We start from the raw sequence: 19,560 nt of genomic DNA, 5'->3' as shown, positions 1-19,560 counted from the left end.
AGGCTCCAATATATTTCCCACATGCCCTGCTGTCAAGCCAAGCATCGTCTCCCATTCTGTATCTTTGCATTTCCTTTTTTCTGCCTAAGTGGAGTCTCTTGCATTTGTTCCTGTTGAGGTTCATTGTGTTAGTTTCATCCCATCATCTCTCTAATCTGTGAAGATCATTTAGCATTCTGCTCATGTCTTCTGGAATCTTGGCTCTCCCTTCCCATTTGGTCCCGTCTGCAAATGTGATGATCCTGCCTCCTAACCCTTCATCTCGGTCATTAATAAAGATCTTGAACAGAACCGGGCCCAGGACAGGACCCTGCTGATGGCACTCCACTCGTGACTTCTTTCCAGGATGAAGAGGAAGCATTGGTGTTGCTTTGGCTCAACACTTCCCCTGTTGCTTCCCCTATTGCTTTGGCTCAACACTAAGTGTGCTGTCGCGCCTGGGGCTATAACTCTTAGTGAAAGAGGCATGGATGTGACATCTTTCCTCAGGGGATTGCTTCTTGCCCTCCTTTAGGGAACTCCCAAGGATCAAAACACTGTAGATAACTCAAAACTGGTTTTATTGTTTCAAAAGGTTATCCCTTTAAGGCAATAAGCTGGAAGTTTCAAAGGGGTAAAGGAAAATGTACATTAGAGTCTCCGGTTGTCTTGAGTCCAAGGAGCTTTGCAGCTGAGAAGCTTTTCCAGGTCCCTCTTTCCCAATGGCTGCGAATGCCGGAGCAATCCTCAGCCTCAGTCCAAATGGCCTATGTTTGAAGACACAGAGTCTTCCTTTGGTGCCAAAGAACTGATTTGAAGGAGCTTGAGACTTCTCAACGTCGTCCAGGTTGGTCCGAACATGAAGCATAAGTCTCAAGGGTAAGAACCTCAGAATTGGTGCTGAGAGGTAACTTAATCAAGGGCTTTTAGAGCCGAAGTCCCTCTCTCACGTCCATCTGGTAGAAAGCTTGATGGTGGAATGAAAAAGGAAACACTGACCCACTCCAGGAAAGGGTGGAGTCAAACAATTGAGCTGAGAGAGCAATATAACTGGTGCAAACAACATTGATTGACAGCTATAAATAACCAATGAATCCAACTACATTTACAGGGTAAAGGCAAAATCAGGCATGATACGACAATTCAAATCTTGCAACTTACAGTTCGACATATACATGGCGCCACTCGTGCCGTCACACTAAGATTACCCTATTGCAATGATGGGCAACCTTTTGCACTTGGTGTGTCAAAATTCACCAAAAAACCTAACATGACTTGGGTGGTGTGTCACTTTGAGAAAAAAACCCATAATTTCACAATATATATAGTTTAAATAACAAAAATATATAATTGTAATATATAACTGTATTTAATAAATCAAAAACTATTTACTACCATTATTTCTATGTACCATGAGTCTATGGTACCTCTTGCAATTTCCACGCCGATTTCTCTCTATTGTAGTTTCAATATAGTCATGAATAATGAATAATATAATAATAATATAATAGTAATAATATAATAATATACTACAATAATAATAGAATAATAATAATAGAATGAATATATATATATATATATATATATATATATATATATATATATATATACACACACACACACACACACACACACATATATATACATACACACACACACACACACATAATTCCCATGGAGTAAACAACAAAACCACTGGACCAAATCACACCAAATTTGGCCACAAAAGACATAGTCATCCAGTCAATCTGCATGCGGCAGCGTGTCAGCAAAAATGGCTAGGCGTGTCAGTGCTGACACGCGTGTCATAGGTTGGCCATCACTGCCCTATTGCATGGATCTAATGCACACCCTAATTTTGGCAAGGCGTTTTAGCCATAAAAAGTGAGAATTAGATTTGAGTAAATACAGTAATAATTTTCAGACGTTTGATCATTGTGGTCGCCCTTCTCTGAACAGAGCACCTTCCCTCTTGTCCATCTCCTTCTTGAAGTGCTTTGCTCAGAACTGGATGCAGAGTTATCCCAGGTGAGGTCTGACCAAAGCAGCATAGCATGGGACTATGACTTCCCTGGATCTGGACACTGGACTCCTTTTGATGCAGTCTAGAATTGCATTGGCGTTTTTAGCTGCTGCATCACACTGTAGCCTCTTGACTGGGTAATATTGACAACATAAACTGCTGCTACGCTGTGAATTACTCTGACATAATAACTCAATCCTCAAAGGCCTGTCGGAATCAAGTCCATGCCGGCCCTTTCATGGGATTTTCCGAGGCTGAGAGAGTGCAACTTTCCCAAAGTTCCCCAGTGGGATTCCACAACCAAGCATGGAATTGAACCCTCATCTCTGGAGCCATAGTCCAATGAAACAAACTCATTTAGAAGTGTGGTTTGAAGAAGGCAACATTTCTCTTGGGATAGAAAAATGAATTGCTGTGCTTTTCCTTGAGCAAATGGTGTTCAAAACCATTGCTGAGCCAATTAGTTTCCTTCGCCTCCCATCGACGCTTTTCTTGATTATAAGCTTTTTTCAGTCTTGCTGTCGGTGGCCCTGTGCAAAGGCTGGACATTGATTTTCTCTCTCAGAGAAGCCGTTTCCCTCATTTTTTATGCAGTTCCCCATTTTATGCAAGTAAATAGCAGTGCAGGACTATTCATTTAAGTTTCTAAAGAAGCTTTTACAAGACAATCTGAAGAAGAATTGAATACACTCTCTGTATTGATTTGCTTTCCATGCTTGTTGCTTGAATCAGACTGTATTTAATATTATATTGCTATACCAATTTGAAACCACTTTAATTTTCATTAGGATGCAATCTGGCATTGCAGCAGGATCATGACGTCTCCAAATCCTCCCTTCTCTCTTTTCATTAACCGGCAAAGATTTTACTATTTTCTTTCTATATTTTAGTCAGAGTTGTTACAGGGTTGTTGTATGTCTTTCGGGCATACATTTACCAAAATCTGGGCTTTTGTGCCAAGTATATTTATTGCCTTTATGTGGCCCAGACAACATTTTCTCCAAAGTCCATGCTTTCCAATACATGAAATAGAAAAACCCGAGAAATGTTGTCAAAAGCGTTCTCTGCATCTAAAAAAGTTCAAAACAACCCTTTTCTCATTCGGAGGCTCCAAATATTCAATAATATCCAGTACGTACAAGACTCCTTGATCGTCTTTTAAGGAAAAAAATAAAATCCATTCCGATCCTCATGAATATTCTGAGAGATATTTTTCCTCAATCATTTCAACAAAATATTAGTGAATATATTATAGCCATTGTTTAATAATGAAATAGTCCTGTAATTCCGTCTTCATCTGTATCTTCTTTGCGAACCGCTGTGCTGTTTTTTTAGGGTCTTATATTTCCAAATAGTTTTAGTTGTGTGATTTTTCCTGTTCTCTAAACTTCAGTATTTTGTGAATTATTAACTATGTTTTTAAAAACTCATACTGGGAAAAAGGCAGGATATACATAAATAGAGTAATAATGTCATGAACAACAATTACACTATGTAACAAAATGTGAAAAATGTTCTGTTCCTTGTCTGAAAATGTTATTTCCTGTTTAATTGTATGGTCCTTACTTTGAAAGTAGTTGTTCTACTCCAGAAACTTTGTTTTTGTGTCTGCCACAAACTCTGTTGAATTGGTTGAGACTCTGTGAGATATTCATTGAAAAACTATAGCAAAATGTGCTGCAGGATCTCCTGCAAAAACAATGTTTTTGCACTTTAATAAACTTTTCCCATGTTTTTATGATAGAACCAATTAGGGAATAACATTTATAACCCAGTTACAAAAATTGTGTGACATAGTGTCACAAACTTACTGGTTGAATTTGCAGGAGGAGGAGGCACATTAACCAGGAATGCTGTCACATTGGTCTCTATTTCATGTTATATGTTCAAGTTGTCTATTTAGGATATTATTGCAACAAACCCGCTATTCCATGGCAGTTGTGATATTACGATTGGATGCATGCTGGGATTAGCACATGTGATATTGCACCTGTCTTCATTGGTGTAGTTGCACCAATTTAATCATTCATGGTCCTGCAATCGTGTTTCCACACACCCTCGTAATAATACCTTCCTACAATTCTACTTTTTAATATGTTTTAAAAGAGTAAAGCAATTTGGCAATTGCAGCTATGAAAAAAGGCACATATATCTGTAAAATATTCGCCAATGCTTTTGCAGAGCGTCCCGCTTGACAGATGTCTCCCTCGGCAGCCCAGGCTTGGATGCTTTTGGCAGGGAGGCCGCATTCTGTTCCCCTATCTTCCCGGGCAAACGCTTCCAAGGTAAAGACGAACGGAGAAGGAAGTACGGTGGTTTGCAGCCAAAAAGAAGGCCAGTCAGCCCAAGGCAAACAGGGCCCTTGTGTCGAGTCCGGGAGCTTCATTCCTGGCCCGAAGGTCCTACAAACGCTTGATAGTTTTTCTCACCCTTGGGCGTCCGGCAAACATTGCGAGAGGCAACAGTCACCGGGACTGAGTTTTTAACTGCAATGCTCGGGCGAGAAGTCATGTCTGTCTATGTGTTTTGCAGTCATTTGAGCCTCCTGGGGCATCTCTCCCCAACCTCTGGGCAACACAGAGCAGCTCCTTTTTAAGAAAGGAGAAAGCTCCAGTTTTGGAGAAAGAGAACTTTGTATTCTGGGGACAGAACATGCAGAACTCAGGCTGGAATTCACAACTGAAGTTACAAGCACGTAATGCAGCTTGACACCACTTGAACTGCATTGGCTTCACCCTGGGAGATGTAGTTTGGGGAGCACCCATCACTCCTTGGCAAGACGGGCTAAAGACCTTGTGAAACTACAACTTCCAGGATTCCATAGCATTAGGCTGAAGCAGTTAAAGTGGTTCAAAGTGACTTAATTCTAGGATGTAGATGCACCTTAGGCAAGCTTGGGTAAAGTCACGCTGCCTCTCAGCCACATTGGAAGGCAATGGAAAACTGTTGCTGGACAAATCATGCCAGAAAACTTTTGCTGAACCAGTCTTGCTTTGCAGAGCTGTCATTTAAGCCATGCTAGAAATGCTATAACTACAAGGGGCCGGGCTGTGGTGCAGCTGGCTAGTAACCAGCTGCTATAAATCACTACTGACCGAGAGGTCATGAGTTCGAAGCCCGGGTCGGGTTAAGCCTCTGACCATAAAAAAAAATAGCCCCGGCTTGCTGTTGACCTAGCAGCCCCGAAAGACAGTTGCATCTGTCAAGTAGGGAAAATTTAGGTACGCTTTATGCGGGAGGCTAATTTAACTAATCTACAACACCATAAAACTGCTCATGAGGAAAAGAAGAGGAAGAACAGCCACCAATGGATGGTGAAGCAACAGCTCCCCCTGTGGCCGGAATCGTGAAGCTGGAAAGATGTTAAAAAAATGCCTCTGTGTCTGTCTAAAACTGAATGTTGTTTGTCTGTTGGCATTGAATGTTTGCCATATATGTGTTCATTGTAATCCGCCCTGAGTCCCCTTCGGGGTGAGAAGGGCGGAATATAAATACTGTAAATAAATAAAAAATATGACATGCCATGCCTATATATAATACCATACCCGGAGAACAACTTCTCAAACAACAAACAATCTCTGGATAAGCCCAAAAGACATACAACAACCCTGTGATCCCGGCCATGAAAGCCTTCCACAACACAATCTCTGGATACATTCTGTACTGTTCACACAAACTTTAGATAAGGATGACCACTTATGCATTAAATATTGCTCATGCACCCTTTGCCTTTGCATGAGTCTAAAGTACTATAAAATACTGATGCTTGGAATAAACTATATCAATTTGTGAGTAGGTTGGACCAAAAGTAGTGCTGGGCTTTATAGTCCAAAGTTACTATTTGTTGCCTGTTTGCTTTCCTGTTCAGTTTCAGGGCTCATCCCATCTCCATGTCCCATATTTCAGTCCTACCCAACATTGTTTGTCTGCAATATAAATATCTATTGCCGACGAGACTTGTGAAGCTCACCGACCATTCCTCTTTCCTTTTGGTTCATGTGGGGAACCAATGATATTACAAAGTGTGGACTTCATGATATCCCAAGAGATTACTAAGCTACAAAGAGGAAGTTGAAGGACCTGGATCCAAAGGTTGTCAATTTGTCTCTCCTTCCAGTTGAAGGACGTGGCTCAGGAAAAAGAGAAGAAGAACTGAGATGAACAACTGGCTTTGGAGATGGGAATTTTTTGAATTCAATTGATATTTCATTCCTACTTGCCCTGGGGATGCCCGGATGTCTTATCATCCTTTGGGAGGCTTCTCTCATGCCCCTGCATGGGAAGCTGGAGCTGTCAGATGGGAGCTCACCCTGCTACCCAGATTCGAACCATCGACCTTTCGGTCAGCAGTCTTGCTGGCACTAGGGGTAAGATTTTACTCATTGCAGCACCGAGGCTCCATATGACAATGAAAGTGCTATCACACTGCATTAATTCATCAGAGTAGATGCACTCTCAATAGGCATGTATTTTTTCTCTTCCTAGTGGAGCAACTCCTGGTAAAGAGCTAAAAGTTTGGGAAAACTTTCTGACCCTGTGAAGAAAAGGATTCCAATTGCAAAATCCCAAAACTTAATCGCTTGAATGGGAGCAGTATTTATATGGGCTCTGTCAACTGATACTTCTGATGATTTTCACGAGAAATTTGCACCGTTGTAAAGCCAACGTGGGTGGTTTGGGGTTTTGCAGCTGTGTCCAAGTAGGGAATAAAATGCTGATCTTGAGACACCCACAAAATAATAGGTAGTAAATTGTTGTGGTTTGCAGTGAGTCTTGTAATGGAACGGACCATGTGCGACAAGGGAATTGTGCAATTTTTAGAGTGAACAAAAAGATGTCATTGGGTCTTCGATACAACTCCCATATTTTTCCTCCTATTCAGTTAGGATGGTGCAAAAGCTGTGACCTTTGGTGAAGCTTCAGACCTTGAAGAAGTTATTTTTTAAAAACTGGATGGGTGCATCTGTAGGGATTTAAGTTAGGACTTTTTCTCTCCATAAAGAGATGTCTTGCAGTTGGAATCAAGAGGTATTGTTGCATCCTGTTGGGATTTAAGTTAGGACCACAAAAAAGGGGATCCGTGCCTGGAAAGCGTATGCTGAACCAAATGGCCAGGACAGAGAAACAACTCACCCAGTTGAAGACAAGCCACAGAGGTTTTAATTCAATTCTTCCAAAAGGGATGCAAGTACAAGCAGATGCAGCAAAATATACAGGCATAAAACATACAGAGAAAGCAGAATGTCTCACACAGTTTGACAGCTATTCAAAACTCTCACTCTCTTTTCTGATTGTCTGAAATGGGGCCAGTCTGGATCTGCACACTGATTGGCTGGAAGTTTTGCTGACATCGCCACTTCCAGAGATGTCCGGCTGAGACTGGGAGGAGAGACAATGTCAATGAAATGTCAATGAGCTTTTGATTAGCTCAACTGTCCAGTTCCGTATTTAACAAAGACAGGAGTTTCCAAAGACAAAGGTGTGAAGTTCTTGGAACAAAAGACGATGATCTTGGGCACTCAAAGGCTTGGCTATCAGTAAAGGGTTTTAACAAATATGCACACTCTGAGCTTCTGTTTCTATGGGCAGGAAACTCTCAGCTTCAAGTGAGCTTTATCTGGGTTAATGTGAGAAAACATCTATCTCTGCATATTCATGGACAATGGATTTAGATAATTATCTGGCTTGGGAAATGGCCAGAGGGATTTGCCCAACCTTCCTGTTCTCAGGGGATTATCTCAGCAGGGTTATGAGGTGACTGTATCTGGGCTACATCTTGATACACTTTATAAAGAAGTTTATACATTTCATATATAAGCATTAGATACAGACACAGAAAGATACAAGTTGCATAGAAAGTCAAGGAAAATAAATACGATTTATCAAAGGGTGAGAACAATAAAGTTTAAGGGTGTGTGTGTGTGTGTGTGTGTGTGTGTGTATGTATGTGAAGCTGCCACTGGTCCGCTTCCAGTTTCCTGATGACTTAAACTCGTGGAAGTTAGGAAAAGACTTAAAGGAAAAAAATCATATATTTATTATGGAGCCCAAATCTTCAAGGGGGGCATTATCATGACTTGACAGCACATATAAATTGCAGAATAAATGCACTTTGGCATCACTTTAACTGCCATGGCTCAATGCTATGGAATCCTTGGAGCCGAAGGATTTGGCAGAGAAGGCTCAAGACCTTCTGAAACTACAACTTTCTTCTGAATATTTTATGAACATTTATGTGAATATTTTATTATTGTTTTTATGAATATTTTTGTGAATTTTTAATGATTTTTGCTATTATTATTATTGTGAATATTTGTGTGTGTGTGTGTATATATATATATATATATATATATATATGAATATTTACAAGATGATTTTTATGATAATTTTGTGAATATTTTTTGAATATTTCTGCAAATATCTTTATGATTATTTTCATTAAAAAATCTGAACATGTTTGTGAATATTTTAATGAATATTTTAATTTTTTCCCCTGATTTTTTTGTGAAAATTTCACAACTATTTTGTGAATATTTTTATGATTATTTGTATGAATATTTTTGTGAATCATTTATGAATATTTTGCTAATATTTTAAAGGTTATTTTTAGGAATATTTTTGTGAATTTGTGATGTTTATTTTTGCTAATATTTTATGATTATTTTTGGGAAATATTTTTGTAAAAATCCTTTGTGAATATTTCATGAACATTTCTGCAATTCTTTTTATTTTTTATGAATATTTTTGTGACTATTTTATGATTAGTTTGTGAATTTTTTTGCGAATATTTTTATGAATTCCCTTGCATTGGGCTGTGACAGTTAAAGTGGTGTCAACTTGCATTAATTCTACAGAGTAGATACACTCTAAAACCCATGCATCGGTCTCTTTAGCAGTCCACATTATTCACAGAAGTCTCTTTCCTCCTATTACAGGTCGTTGACAGCTGTTTACCTGATGTCTGTATCCTGTTTTTCTTCATTGCAAAGGTTTATTACTTGCCTTAACGTTCAACAACTCCCGGGGCCGCCTGCAATAAAAACACAAAGCACACCCCAAATACATATAAATCAAATCGACCGCAGCCTAATAAAATAGTCAGCAGCAGGCACCAAAGATGCAAAGAAACACAAAGAGAGAAGTAGTTTGAAAGACAGCTTAGTAGTAAAAACAAGCAAGAGATTAAAAGGACTTGGAGTTAAAGAAAATCTCTGCTGGGTGATGAAAAGCAGACAAGACTCAACCTGCTGGGTTGCTATAATAAAAATAAAAACTTGGTCTTGAGAGTGCATCTACACAGTACCATAAATGCAGTTTGAAACTACTTTAACTGCCTTGGTTCAGTGCTATAGAACCCTGGGAGTTGTAGTTTGACAACGTATTTAGCCTTCTCTGCCAAAGAGTGCTGGTGCCCAACCAAACGACACATCCCAAGGATCTGTAGCACCGAACCGTGGCAACTAAAGTGGTTTCGCTTTGGAAATGCCCGTTTTGCTTCCAATGTTATATAGATACACTAGCTGTGCCCAGCCACGCGTTGCTGTGGCGAAGTATGGTGGTATGGGAAATAAAGTATCTTATATTATCTGCTTAGAACTGGATTACACAGCTGTATAAAATGCACACTGAAGTGGATTATATGGCTGTGTGGAGTCAAGATAATCCAGTGCAAAGCAGATAATATAAGATTCTAAATGGGTTATATAGCTGTGTGGAAGGGTCTTGAGTCTGTACTGCCATATAATCCAGTTCAAATCTGATAATCTGTATTTTATAGGCAGTGTGGAAGAGGCCTAAGTGAGGCCTAACTCTGCCTGTCCCCTGGACTGAGTTGGTTGCTAGGAGACCAAGTGGGCGGAGCTTAGCCTTCTAACTGGCAGCAATTGGCTAAAAACAACTATTCCTCTCCTTCTAATTAGGACTTTATTTTCCTTTTCTTTTTGTTGTATGAACGTAGAGGCATGGATGAGGGGTTGTGCTGCCAAGTTTAGTGTTTCTGGGATGTGTAGTTTTGTTGTTTTGTCCTAGGCTGAAATTTCATTACCCTTTTATATATATAGATGTATATAAGAGAGAGAGAGAAGAAACATCCTTTTTATCAGAACCAGTAGCATTTGGAAGCCGAAACTCTCTAATTTGTTCCAAGGCAAATAATTTTGGTGGGAAAAGATAAGGAGAGGCCGCAGCCAGGCGTGAAATGACCAAAACGAGCCAAGAAATCTGGAAACGAGCTGAGCTCCAGCTGCTGGGCGGCTTCCAAAAAAGGGTTTTTTTGTTCCAAAAGGAAAGCAATGAGGCACAGACGCAGGATGCAACTACACTGCAGAATTCGTACACTTTGCACCACTTTATCTGCCTTGGCTCAATGCTATGGAAGTTGTAGTTTCACAGGATCTTTAACCTTCTCTGCCAGAGAGGGCTGGTGCCTCACCAAACTACAAATCCCTAGATTCCACAGCATTGAACCACTTTAATTCTACACTGTAGATAGATCAGTGGTTTTCAACCTTTCTAATGTTGTGACCACTTAATACAATTCCTCATGTTGTGTTGACCCCCAGCCATGACATTATTTTCATTTCATAACTGTGATTTTGCTACTGTTATGAATTGTAATGTAAATATCTGATATCCAGGATGTATCTTCATTCACTGGACCCGATACGCCCAAATTTGGATACTGGTGGGGTTGAGAAGGGGAATGATTTTGTCAATGTGTTGTCGAAGGCTTTCATGGCCGGGATCCATACCTCACAACCTCTGAGGATGCCTGCCATAGATGTGGGTGAAACGTCAGGAGAGAATACTTCTGGAACATGGCCACACAGCCCGAAAGACATACAACAACCCTATGATTTTGTCATTTGGGAGTTGTAGTTGCTGGGATTTATAGTTCACCTACAATCAAAGAACATTCTGAACTCCACCAACGATGGAACTGAACCAACTTGGCACACAGAACTCCCATGGGCAACAGAAACTACTGGAAAGGTTTGGTGAGCATTGACTTGAGTTTTGGACTCAAAGTATGATGGATCTGGACCAAACTTGGCACCAATACTCAATATGCCCAAATGTGAACACTGGTGGAGTTTGGGGAAAATAGACCTTGACATTTGGGAGTTGTAGTGTTTTCTGATGGTCTGTGGCGACCCCTCTGACATCCCCCTCACGACCTCCCCAGGGGTCCCGACCCCCAGGTTGAGAATTGCTGTTGTAGATAGATCTTATGGCCCTATCTACACTACCAGATAATGCAGTTTCATAATACACTGCATTGAACTACGTTATATGGCAGTGTAGATGAGAGCTTAGTCTCCCTTCTCTGAAATGTTTGGGGTCCAGAATGGTTTCGGATTGTGGAATACCTGTATTTGCATGTAAGAATGTCATGAGATTATTATTATTTTATTATAACACAGCAAACAAGATAGTCATGCTGGATTTCTTATCACAAAATCACAAGTCGAACACTTCCCAAGTGTCTAGGACTGTGTGATGTATTTTCGGATGATGAGTGCAGATCCCAGCAGGGTGGCCTTTTGCAGTTGGCAGATCATAATTTTGTCAATGTCTATTGTTTCCAAATGCCGGCTGAGATCTTTTGGCACGGCACCCAGTGTGCCCATCACCACCGGGACCACCTGCACTGGTTTCTGCCAGAGTCTTTGAAGTTCAATCTTGAGGTCCTGATAGCGGCTGAGTTTTTCCTGTTGTTTTTTGTCAATGCGACTGTCACCTGGGATGGTAACATCAACGATCCAAACCTTTTTCTTTTCCACAACTGTGATGTCTGGTGTGTTGTGTTCCAGAACTTTGTCAGTCCCAACAGTATCTTTGCATGCTCATTTTCCAATACTTTTGCAGGTTTGAGATCCCACCAGTTCTTTGCTGCTGGAAGGTGGTACTTGAGGCATAAGTTCCAATGGATTATTTGGGCCACATGGTTGTGCCTCTGTTTGTAGTCTGTCTGTGCAATTTTCTTACAGCAGCTGAGGATATGATCAATGGTTTTGTCGGTTTCCTTGCAGAGTCTGCATTTTGGGTCATCAGCTGATTTTTCGATCTTGGCCTGAATTGCCTTTGTCCTGATGTCTTGCTCCTGGGCTGCAAGGATCAGGCCTTCTGTCTCCTTCTTCAGGGTCCCATTCATGAGCCAGAGCCAGGTCTTCTCCTTATCAGCTTTTCCTTCAATTTTGTCAAGGAACTTTCCATGCAATGTTTTGTTTTATTATTATTATAATTACTATTATTATTATGTTTATTTTATACCCCATTTTTTCTCTCCATAAAGAGATGTCTTGCAGTTGGAATCAAGAGGTGTTGTTGCATCCTGTTGGGATTTAAGTTAGGACCACAGATAAGGGGATCCGTGCCTGGAAAGCGTATGCTAAACCAAATGGCCAGGACAGAGAAACAACTAACCAAGCTGAAGACAAGCCACAGAGGTGTTTTAATTCAATTCAGCCAAAAATGATGCAATTACAAGCAGATGCATCAAAATGTACAAAAATGTGCAACTTGGTGTGTATCTATACTGCAGAATTAAAGCAGTTTGGCAACACTTTAAGTGCCCAGGCTCAATTTTATGAGATATTGGGCTCTGAAGTTTGGTGAGGCCCCAGCACTTTGTGGCAGAGATAGCTAAATACTTTTTAAAGCTACAACTCCCAGGATTGCATGGTATCAAACAGCATCAATTCTACAGTGCGGATGAACTGTGGTATAGGATACCAACCAACCACAGAATGCCTCTATGGCTGTGGCCCTCAAAGGATTCTGGGTCTTGGATTCCCAAAAGGAACTTTCTCCAAGATCTGTCAGTTGTTCCTGAAGTCTATTTTTCTCAAACGGCAGCTTTAGGATGAGGAAAGAGGGAAGGCTGAGTTGGATCTCGCAGCTGCCAAAGGCAGATAGCACTCTGAGAACTTGAGATGAAAAGGGAAGTTTTGGAACAGCAACGTCTGAAATACAAATCAGGCAGACAGCAAAGCCCCGGAAGAATAGCAGGGGCGAAAAGCCCTTCAAGGCCCTGGTTAAGAACTAAAATAAAAAATTCCAACTTAAAAGTAGAAGTTCAGCGTGGAAGAAAACAGCATTCAAAATGAAATCAATGAAGGAGGCACCGGTGGGAGAAGAAGGAGCAACCGGAGGAGGATTTATGTCACCAGAAACAGAGGGGAATATATCACAGGTGCCAGGACTTATCTCTGCGGTTGGCGCTACGTCTCCCAGCCTGCGGAGGTGCCAAATTGATCATGTTCGCACACCGGGTGCTTTGGACTGAAGACAGGTGGAGAGAAAGAAACAAGCATTGGGAAATGTTCCTGCTTGGATGATAAATCCTCATCGGCATGGTTTGTTATGTAGGGCAGATATATACAGTCAGCCTTCCACTTTTTTTTTCGTGTCAGGAGCAACCCGAGTTGCTTCTGGAGTGAGAAAATTGGCCATCTGCAAAGACGTTGCCCAGGGGACACACGGATGTTTTGCCATCCTTGTGGGAGGCTTCTCTCATGTCCTCGCATGGAGCTGGAGCTGAGAGAGGGAGCTCATCCACACTCTCCCCGGGTGGGATTCGAACCTGGCAGCCTTCAGGTCAGCAACCCAATCTTCAAGTCACGAGGCTTTTATCCCCTAGGCCACCGGAGGCTCCACTCTTCTGCAATGACTAGCACTCTCCCACCATGCCAGAAGCAATATCTGGAATCTAGTTATCCACCCAGTTACTTTCCACAGGCCATCCACTCCTGGAATTTATCTCAATGGAGGCAGGGAAAATGCAGCCTACCACTCCGGAGCCTCCGGTGGCCTAGGGGATAAAAGCCTCGTGACTTGAAGGTTGGGTTGCTGACCTGAAGGCTGCCAGGTTCGAATCCCACCAGATGAGCTCCCTCTATCAGCTCCAGCTCCATGCGGGGACATGAGAGAAGCCTCCCACAAGGATGGTAAAACATCAAAACATCCGGGCATCCCCTGGGCAACGTCCTTGCAGATGGCCAATTCTCTCACTCCAAAAAGCAACTCCGGTTGCTCCTGACACACACAAAAAAAGCCTTCCACTTTTGCAGGGTTTAATAAAATGGAGGAAATGGGAATATTACTTTCCTCAAACCTTTTGGAGGACTGTGTTGTGAACACATGTCTATCAGAACTGTATTTTTCATTTCCCCCCCCTCTATGTTGTCATACATACCCAGGAGGAGCAACTTGGGGTCTAAACTAATCTTAATTTGAAGTATTTTCTGTATAAATAATAATAATAATAAAAAAATAAAGAAATCTTATTTAATTATCTGATAACAGAAGCAAGAATAACATATGCTAAGGGATGGAGGGAAAAAAACAGTCTGGATATAAAAAACTGGTTTATTAAAATTTAGGAAATTATGAGTGCAGACAAATTAACATACTTATTATCGAACACTCAAGGCAAACCCAAAAAACAAACAGATTGGGAATTAGTTACAAACTATTTAAGAACGGAGAACTGTAATGTGATAATATAAGGATACAATAGCCAATGATAAAAGACTACACAACTGCCCCGGAATAAACACTAAAAGAGAGAAAAATAATACAACAAACAAATAGAAGAGGAAATATAAGGGTATAGTTTATACCAAATGAATATGATACATAACAATACACATCTGATGGAAGTCAATTTTAATTATATGTGATAACTGTTAGTATTTAAGTGATGTTCTGATTTTTTGTTTTTTTGCTTTCTGTTTTCTGCTTCTGTCCTCTTTTTCTTTTTCCTTTTGTTTCCTGATGTAGGGTCTCGATTAATAGATTTCCCCTAACCTCCTGTATATATTTTTTTCTTACCCCCATGTTATCCCCCTTCACGATGTGTAATGGTCGATGTGATTCACATTATTATTATTATTATTATAAAAATTATTTTAAAAAAAGAACTGTATTTTTCATACACAGGGGGCACATGCAATGCAATCCTGTCTCATACAGCATTTTTCTACCTGACAAGAATACTTCATTTTAGGTCTTCCAGAAGACGTTAGGGTCAATTTCCAACTGGGAGAACTCCTCTTTAGGAATCTCTAGGTCCTCCAGTATGATTACATGGTCACCTTCCAGTGGAAAGAACCCTTCTCTAAGAATCTCTAGGTTCTCCAGCGTGACTCTATCAAACTCCTACCTGAAGTGGACCAAAGAATCACACTGGAGGATCTAGAGATTTTTAAGAGAGATGTTCTCTTTAGGAATCTCTAGGTTCTCCAAAACGGCAAGCCCTGTATAAATGAGTGCCATCTACTAGTACCAACCATAGAATTCTTTCTATGAATTTGTTAGGTCCTGCTGATAAGTGATTTCAACTCCTCAAGAACTGTGGGTTTGGAGCCTGGCGTGTCAATGAAGATGAAGGCAAAGAATAGAGGATTTATTCTCTTTTGGCCAAAAGAGGATGTCAGTAAAGTCTGCACTCCAAAGACATAAATGCAATTATCTATATATATAAATGAGTGATGGCATCACGGCGACCCACAAAACAACAAAACTACAGGCCCCCCAACCTCAAAATTTGACAACACAACCCATCATCCATGCCTCTAGGTTGATACAACAAAAAGAAAAGAAAAATAAAGTCCTAATTAGAGAGAGAGAGGAATAATTGTTTTTATCCAATTGCTGCCAGTTTAGAGGGCTAATCTCTGCCCACTTGGTCTCCTAGCAACCAACTCAGCCAAGGGACAGCCAGGGTTCAGTTAGAGGACAGGCAGATTTAGGCCTCACTTAGGCTTCTTCCACAGATTATCTAATTTGCACTGGGTTATATGGCAGTGTAGACTCAAGGCCCTTCCACTCAGCTATATAACCCATTTATAATCTTATATTATCTGCTTTGCACTGGATTATCTTGACTCCACACTGCCATATAATCCACTTCAGTGTGCATTTTATACAGCTGTGAAGAAGGGGCCTCATATAATCCAGTTCTAAGCAGATAATATAAGATTATCAATATACAATATACAATTCCTCAATACTTTATTTCCCATACCACCATACTTCGCCACAGCAACGCGTGGCCAGGCACAGCTAGTTAACATATAGATTTATTTATAGTACTTCGACAGCTATTCAAAATAAATAGTGGTTGATTGGTCAAAGTTACCGTAGTACCGGCTAAGATCCACTCCTTGATAGATACAGGAGCACCCGTTGTTGCTGTTGATTGTCTACAATCATGGTAGGAAATTCAATAAACTGTCATTAGTTGGATTTGAATTCTAGTGACTGATACTGGTCTGCCCAGGAAACTGGTGCAGAAGGAAAGAAATGTGTCTATATCAGAGGTAATGAGATTTGATGACTCTGATTTTGAATGGGACAATGGGTTTTGACTGAACATACAATGGGTGCTAAGGGTGTTGGCACACTTTGAATGGGATCCCCAGGGAGGGGGTCCGGTTTGGCAATTGGGATGAGGAAACATTCCTAGGAAAGTATTGAGATAACATCTGGAAAAAACCCTTGTAGCTCTTCCTATGCCCATCATGTGTCTACCAAGGCATTGTGAAGGGATGAGGGTTATTTCTAAACTGAATGTGGAACCATACCATGCAATGTGGGGTGCATATGTGGCATTTGTGCAACTTGTGGCAAGTTCACTGAGAAATCGTCTGAAACTGGGGAAAATGTTATTGTGGGTTTTATTGCTGACACGAATGGCTCTGTGGATTTCAGGGTTCAATTTGAGGTCCTGGTCATAGTCCGTAATAAAGATTTTGATTTGAGGTCCTAGTCTTTCAATAACACTGCAACAACGAGGTGGGAAGGTGAAACTATGGGTTCTGGTCCCGGGGTTGCAAAGTACAGAATTTACCTCAATCTCCAGAGGTTTTAAAGCAGAGGCTGGATGGACATCTGTTGGGGGTGCTTTGATGGTGCTTTCTTGCACAGAAGAGAGATGGACTGAAAAGCCCTTGTGGTCTCTTCCAACTCTAGGATTCTGAGATTCTAAAGAATCTTGATCACTCCAAGCAACTAGCAAATGCTCTCTTGAAATGTTTACAGAATAGCAGTAAATTTCTTAATGGTCAGGAAAATTTATGGTTCCACTGACAAAGGAATCTATCTATCCCTTGTTAAGCTACAATGGCAATGTAATGTGCCTATATCTTCATTATTGTGTGTTGCCTGTACACTTATACTGCAAAGCAATGAATTGTTTATAGGGTCTTGTTCAGCAAGAGGAGGTTTTGTTTGTCTCTTCCTCTGAAATATAATATATATAGCCCCTGGGATTTATTGGTGGTCTCCCACCCAAGTCCTAACCAGGGCTGACCCTGCTTAGCTTTGGTGCCTTTTAAATTATTACAAGCAAAAAATGAATCTCAATGAACACATTGTCTGAGACTAAATATTTTCAGAGCTTGTACTGCTATAATTGTTCAATCAGTATGTTGATGGCCACGTTGGGTGGGGGATTTTGGGAGCTGTAGTCCAAAATTTTAGAAATGTCAGATTATATCGAATGCTTGCCCAGGTGAACAATTTTCAAAGAAAAAACTCCAAACTTGGGTAAGTAGTTTTCTATGAATCCATTGAAATTGATGGCCATTGGATGGGGCATTCTGGGATTTGTAGTCCCAAAAGGGAACCTTCAAAAAGGAATTGTTTGGCCGTATGTTATCAGGTGCATCCACTTTGCAGATTGAATGCAGTTTGATACCACTTGAACTGCCGTGGCTCATTGCTTTGAAATCCTGGGAGTTGTAGTTTGGCGCAGCTCCCAGGCTTTGCAAACTACAACTCCCAGCATTCCATTGCATGGAGCCGTGGCAGTTCAAGTGGTATCAAACTGCATTCATTCTGCAATGTAGATGCACTCCTAAAAAGGGAAAACAATTCTAATGGTGGGTTGCTGTGAGTTTCCCAGGTTGTATGGCTATGTCCCAGAAGCATTCTCTCCTGACGTTTCACCCACCTCTATGGCAGGCATCCTCAGAGGTTGGGAGGCCTGTTGGAAACTAGGCAAGTGGAAGCAGCCAGGCTTTGAAGCTGAAAGGCCATTCAATGCTAATCAACGTGGGCAATTGCAACATTCACACTTGCCTCAGGCAATTATTCCAAAGATATATAAACCCCACTTGCCTAGTTTCCAACAGACCTCACAACTTCTGAGGATGCCTGCCATAGATGTGGGCGAAATGTCAGGAGACAATGCTTCTGGAACATTGCTACACAGCCCGGAAAACTCACAGCAACCCTGTGATTCCCGCCATGAAAGCCTTCGACAATACAATTCTAGTGGCGTTCAATGTTCATCTCTTTCAAAATATTCTCAGTTTCCCTAAAGGAGAATTGTCTCTGTCTGGAAGCAGCCAGGCTTTGAAGCTGAAAGGCCATTGAATGCTATTCAACGTGGGCAATTGCAACATTCACACTTGCCTCAGGCAATTATTCCAAAGATATATAAATCCCACTTGCCTAGTTTCCAACAGACCTCACAACCTCTGAGGATGCCTGCCATAGATGTGGGTGAAACGTCAGGAGAGAATGCTTCTGGAACATGGCCACACAGCCCGGAAAACTCACAGCAACCCAGCAACCATGAAAGCCTTCGACAATACAATTCTAGAGGCGTTCAATGTTCATCTCTTTCAAAATATTCTCAGTTTCCCTAAAGGAGAATTGTCTCTGTCTGGAAGCAGCCAGGCTTTGAAGCTGAAAGGCCATTGAATGCTATTCAACGTGGGCAATTGCAACATTCACACTTGCCTCAGGCAATTATTCCAAAGATATATAAATCCCACTTGCCTAGTTTCCAACAGACCTCACAACCTCTGAGGATGCCTGCCATAGATGTGGGTGAAACGTCAGGAGAGAATGCTTCTGGAACATGGCCACACAGCCCGGAAAACTCACAGCAACCCAGCAACCATGAAAGCCTTCGACAATACAATTCTAGAGGCGTTCAATGTTCATCTCTTTCAAAATATTCTCAGTTTCCCTAAAGGAGAATTGTCTCTGTCGGAAGGGAACGCGGCTAATTTAATGCTAAGTGGCCATCAGACGATGACAGTAAAGCTCTGTTGATGCGTCTCCAGATGAAATTCCTGAGAGCTTCTTCAACATGATGGATCGCAATCTCTCATTTTCTGGCAAGCGGCAAAGGCATAAGCGAAATATTAAAGAGCTTTAGCAAAACAAATGCCAGTCTCCAATGCTCTTTCTCTCTCACTATATAGTTTTGCCAGCAAAGATGTTAAGTGAGAGTTTAAAGCACATCAATATTTTGCAAGATTTCTTCAGTGCTGGAGAAGATCGGAAAGGAGGAGCCCATTATATAAAACAAAGCCTGGATGTAGTATTAATGCTTGAACTACCAAGGCTCAATGCGATGAAAGCCTGGGATTTGTAGTTTGCTGAGGTCCCAAAAATTTTTAGACCAAGAGGGTGAAAGGCCTTGTAAAACTACAACTCCCAGGATTCCATTCAATGCCTGCTATTCCCCAATCAGAGTGGAGTAAATGTATTTTGGGAACTACAAATCCCAGAATCAATTGCTGTTCAAGGGACATAGG

Source organism: Anolis carolinensis, chromosome 6, assembly GCF_035594765.1.
Source record: "Anolis carolinensis isolate JA03-04 chromosome 6, rAnoCar3.1.pri, whole genome shotgun sequence".
NCBI classification, from domain to species: domain Eukaryota; kingdom Metazoa; phylum Chordata; class Lepidosauria; order Squamata; family Dactyloidae; genus Anolis; species Anolis carolinensis.
This window is presented reverse-complemented; position numbering follows the sequence as displayed.